Genomic DNA, 6,000 nt, shown 5'->3' with positions numbered 1-6,000 from the left:
GAGTTTGTCAGTGACCGCAAGCTTCCTATATGTAATGGAATATTATTCAGCCATAAAAAAGAATGAAATCTTGCCATTTGCAACAACATGCCTGGACCTTGAGGGCATTATGCTAAGTGAAATAAGTCAGACCGAGAAAGGCAAATACCGTATGATCCATCTATATGTGGAATCTAAAACAGAAAAAAAACAAAAACAAAAAACCTGAACTCATAGATACAGAGCACAGATCAGTGGTTGCCAGAGGCAGGGCGCAGGGGGGTGGGTGAAGTGAATGAAGGACATCAAATGGTACATGCCAGTTATAAATTAGTTTTGGGGGTGCAATATACAGCATGGTGACTATAGTTAACAATAATCTATTGTGTGTTTGAAAGTTGCTAAGAGAGTGGGTCTTAAAAGTACCCATCACAAGAAAAAAATTTTGTAACTATATGTGGAGACAGATGTTAACTAGATCTATTGTGGTGATCATTTTGCAATATATAATACAAATCAAATCATTATGTTGTACACCTGAAACTGTTTCAATGTTGTATGTCAATTATACCTCAATTAAACAAAGATAGTCCAGGGGATTGTGATGTCCAGCCAAGGTTGACAGAGTTTATCTTCCACGTGGGTAGACAAAGGACTGGGAGGAGAGAGGGACTTTGGCTGCATCTGGGTGGAAGGGGGCCAGCTGGGAAGTGCCAAGCTGGGTTAAGTGTCTGACTCCTTGCCCAGGGGCTGGGGCAGCTGATGAGCAGAGTTCTGGTCTCAGTAGCCTTTCCTACCAGGTGGCAGCTGGAGGGACAAAAGAAAGGTGGGGACATCATAAAGTCTTATACTTGTTCAAAGGCCTTTGAACTTCTCAGAGCTTCATACCCTCCTCTCATATTTCTCCTCCTCCCTGGATTTTCTCCTCTCCCCCACCAGCCAGGCTACCTGCTGAGGTCAACAGGCTCCATCCATCTCCTGGGAGGACAGCGCTTCTCGACAGCCAGGTGATGATGGGAGTCCTGCCTGCTGTCTCTGCAGTGGCTCAGTTCTTGAGAGAGGCAGCTTCTGTCTCCTTCTCCATCGCCACTTCCTTCTTGGAAACAGACCTGCGGCGGGAGGCTTGTTTGGCGAAGGAAGTTGTCAGAACTGCTGAAATCCTATTCTAGCTCTAGGTCTCAACCCTTGCAGACTTTTTGTTCCAAAGAATTCCATGGCTTTGTTTCTCCAGGCCAAACTGTCACTGCCAAATAGTGGTCCTCTACTCGCCACAAAGACAAGCCAACAGTCCAGAGGCAAGGTGGTAGGAGAGAAAGGGTCTCTTATTACAGCTTGCTAGCAAGGGCGAAGATGGCGGACTAGTGTCCTTAAAGAACCATCTTCAAACTACAAACTTTTGAAGCAGTTATATAGGGCAAATGGGCTGAAAGAAGGGGGGTCTCAGAATGCGACCATGTGGTGTTGTAGTCCTTGAGATGCCGGATCATCCCTTTTCCTTGTCACCAGTGATGGATCCCAGCATAGGGCTCCTTTCTGGAGGTCGTTACATTCCTGGGACAACTTACAGAACAAAGTTACTGCCTTACCGCAATAGGGAGGTCTAGGTACATGCCGAGGCCGACAAAGTAGAAGAGCGTGCATACTGCTCACAAGCAGGTGTGGCCTTATCCAGGCCACGTGCAAACTGAAGCATTGCTAACTCAGAAAAGGGGGGTGTCTTGTGGATCAGGGTCATTTATAGCTCCAATGTGGTTCTCCTCTACAAGATGGCTTCCCTTTTGCTAACTTATGCTAACTATCTATCATATCTACATATCTATCATAGCTATTTAGGCAGCACTAACAGAACCTCTTTATTAAAAGGGTCGTTTTCTAACTTCCCAGAATTACAGGCCTGTCAATTTCCAGAAAACCCCTACAGGACACATGAAGTTTTCCTCCACATAAAGCTGCCTGCCCAGGTCTTTCAATCCAGCATTCTGCCTGGGACACAGGGAGGCTTCAGGGGAAATCATTCTGCTGTGGTAGACTCACAGGCCTCGAATGTTCAGTCCAAACAGGACAGCAAGAGGGCCCCAGGCACCCAACCCCCTCCACCCCCCGACCCATCACCAACTAGGCACCTCCAGAAACTCAAAGGTGGGTTTGGAAGCAATTAACTGTTTTTCCAAGTTGTTTCTTTTCCTTTTGTATGTTAAGGAGATGTAACCACCAACCATCCTGAAGCTGACCAAGCCTCACCACAAGAGCTATGCCCATGACCTTTGCCTTATTTTTAATGCAAAGATCTCTCCAGAAGGAGCTTAGGCCTCATTATGTGGAAGCATGTTCTGCGACTGAGCCTGTGCAAGCCAATGCCTGCCTCTCCCTTTCGAATATTCATTCCCCAACCGAAATAAAAGTTCCTGCTTTCCTTGGTTTGGGGACGCCATGACTTTGGAAATGATTCCTCATGGCCTCCTATTTGCTGCAAATACGCTTTACTTTGTGAGACAACTTCCACTGGTGTAGAGTCTTATTTAACTCACCAGGAGGCGAGCCCACTTGGTTCGATAACTCCCACCCTCTTTGGATCCTACACAGTCCCGTCTCCAGTCTGACTGCTTCTTCTTCGCCAAGGGTAATAACCACTGTCAAATATGGTCTTTGGCCTCCACATTGCCTGACTCCAGGAAAAAACATCTTGTGACCGGCTTTCCCTGGAAATCTCATCATTCTTTTCCTGGCTTTCTAACTTCTGAGGAATGACAAGCCCTGTAGAATGTTACTTCTTGTCGGGAAGCTGTGGGTATGGCCTGGTCACATCGCCCAGTGACCCTTTCTGAGAGTCACCTGGAGAAACTTTTCTCGGGACTCAGAGTTGGGAAGCGCTGCAGGCCTGTCAACCAGAGGTTTGCTTTTATGTTCTGGATGTTGTGCCTCTGGGGTTGACTGCATGTCCCTTTTTGTACTGGCTCATGGAAAGTTTGCCAGCCCACGCAGCCGTACAACCTCGCAGCACCTTATCTATCCAGCCATTATTTGCCTTTTGCTCTGATATCATCACTTAACTGCAGAGTAGTTTTGGCTCCAGGACAGAGCCTGGCACCAGCTAACCTCGAGGCCCTTTCTCCAGGGAGGGGGACAGGGGATAGGAGCCTAACACACTCAGAGGCAGGACAGGGCACAGGCATGAGACAGACCTGGCTTTGAACCTTGGTTCTGTGTGATCTTGAATAAATCACCTCCCCTTTCTGAACCTCGGTGTCCTTGGATGAAAAAGGAGATAAGAATACCTCCCTCAGAGAACTCTATGAGTATAAATGGAGAGATTGTCGGGGGAAGAGGGAGAATCTCCTTCTGCCCTTTTCCTTAAGGTTCTTATGGTTGGCCAAATAATTAACAAGACAGGTTAACAGGAGAAAATAATACCAAGTTTAATAACATGTATACATGGGAGAAAGCAGGGACACTGCGTTTCTCAACACAATAGCAGAAATTCTCGTCTTAAATACCATGTTCAACCAAAGACAAGGAGGATGTTGGGGGTGGGGGTGTCAGTTACAGGAGATTATCACTAAAGCACTGTAAACAAGAATAAGGTTTATTATGTAGTTTTAAGGCCTCACCTTCCACATTGATAAGTTTCTAGAAATGAGGTCATCCCTCCTCTTCCCAATACAGAGAGGGAGATACCTTTACAAATGGAGACTTCCCTTGTACATGATTGTCTGGCAACTCCTCACAGGGCCATCCAGAGAATGTGGCCAGAGAGACAGAACTTCCGATAAGATGGGCTTGTTGGTGCCTTTTCTATTGTAACCTCTATCCTACATTATCTTTATAGCCGTCATGATAATAACTCCTTCCTGAAACAGATCTTTTGCTTCAAATTCTTTAGGCAGTTTGGGAGGGGAAACTCAAATATTCTTCCTGAGTTCTCTGAGTCCTTATTGTCTTCAGCTCAAAATAATCCGCATACCAGAGTGGGGCCTCCTGGGGTAGCTTGCCCTGAGCACTATCAGTTCCCTCCTCTGAAACTTCCCTAGAAGTTTCACATATTAAAAGCTGAGGTGGTGACTGTGGAGAGAGAAATCGTGTTAGTATCCGAGTGATAAGAAGTCTGCAAAGAGAGAAAAGAACATAGATTAGAATGAGGATGAACAAGCAGAAAAGAACAAATTGGAGCACATTTCCCCACACTCTATTAAACCAGTCCCCCAATCCTGGAAATAAGTCAGTCCAATAAAATGTGTGAGCTTCGTTCATCTGATGAAAAATGTCAATCTTCTCTTTTAATAGATTTAAGTTAGATATTACTTGACCTGTTTGATTCACATAAAAGCAACATTTTTCTCTAATGATTGCACATGCTCTTCCTTGCTGGGCAGTGAGCACATCCAGAGCACGTCGATTTTGGAGCACCGCAGAGGCTAGGCTGTTACTCTCTGACTGGAGTATGTTCAAGGTTTGCATGGTGGTGTTGAACTCTTGCTCCATTACCATAGAGAGATTTAAGATTGCCTTTTCCAACTCATAATCTCCAAAGCTAGGGAATAGGACTCTCAAGGCTGAAAAGAACTTGGAGTTGTGATACACAAGTGGATTTTCCACGATTTCTCGACTGGCACGTTTATGTGGCACAATCTTATGAACAAACGAACCCAAGTTTGTAATTTGGCTGGCATTTCAGGTGGAGTGTTTGGTGACAGAAGGAGCCAGGTATCTGAGTCTGCATCGTCCTGACCAATTAAGTGGGAATCCTTTATACACTTTGTTGCCACATAAAATGAAAAGACCAGTGTAGTTTAAAGACAAGGTTAGAATTGAGTCTGTAGTTCCCAGGATCTGGACTATTTCATGATCTGTGCCACTTGCACTGTTATTACCTAAACATCTCTATTTCCCGTGAGCTCCTGTCAGTCTGAGAGAACAGAACAGATTGCGGAATAGCTGGTACAGGAGGCCTGCAGTCTGATTTTGGCAGCTATAAAGCCTGGTCTTGTCACCTGACCAGGTGAGTCCAGATTTTTGATCCACCCATATATAGTCTGTGGCATTGGGCAGCTTAACCATGCGGATAACTGCGATACCCCAAGTTGTACACAGGTGGCTCGTAAGCCATCCAGAGCACTTGGTGATTTGGCAAATGTTTGTGCCAGAGGGAGTAGTGATAGAGTCGCTTACAATTCCCTTGAGAGTTCTGAAGATGCCACCTGCGGAATCAAACCACAGAGTTTGACTGCAATATTGTCTCGGTATGTCACCCAGGAAAGGTCCAGCGCCATGTTTATTTTCAATGCAGAGGGAAAAACTTTCACCTATTGCTTGTACTTGGGCAAGGGACAGTCCTTGACCTTCTAAGTAGTCTTTCTGGGGCCCAAGTGACTCACCAGGAGAAGAAGCAGAGTGAAGTTTCCCTTGTTGCGGATACCATACTCTGTTATTCATCCATTTTCCGTACTTAGTCCACCAGGTGTTCATATCAGCAGGAACAAAGACTAGTTCAGGTTCTTTTGCACTATCTAGCTGGTGACATAACCAACAGTCAGATTGATTAGTTAGCGTGGCTAGGGCTTGGTAAACTGGCATAAGGGGGTGTTTGGTCTGTGCCCGACCTGTTGAAAAGGAGAGGGTTAGTAAAAGCAAGACACAGATCGGAAAAGAGCCCATAGCGGAGACTTAGAGAGGGGAAGAGGGACAGATAGAGACCAGCACTCTCCAGTCAGCTTTCTAATCAATGATTAAAAAAATATATATATATATATATCCACTAATAGTTTATGTGTGTGTGAGTGAGTGTGTATATATATAGGGAGTTTTAAAGCAAGGGGGAGGAAATGGGTCAAAGTAGGTTTTCTTGATCCGTTATCTTGGGAAAAGCTGTCTACTTCGTGATGTCGGCTGCTTCTGGGGCCTGGGTTTTGGCCCTCGAAATCCTTAGTTTAAGGTCACCTGTGGGGATTATCTCCCAGTTGTCTTGTGAGCGATGTTCTGGGTCTATTTGGCGTGGCTTGCATGGATCCAGGAAGATTTTTCCTT

Source organism: Diceros bicornis, chromosome 26 (assembly GCF_020826845.1).
Source record: "Diceros bicornis minor isolate mBicDic1 chromosome 26, mDicBic1.mat.cur, whole genome shotgun sequence".
NCBI classification, from domain to species: domain Eukaryota; kingdom Metazoa; phylum Chordata; class Mammalia; order Perissodactyla; family Rhinocerotidae; genus Diceros; species Diceros bicornis.
Note: the sequence above shows the minus strand (reverse complement) of the source record.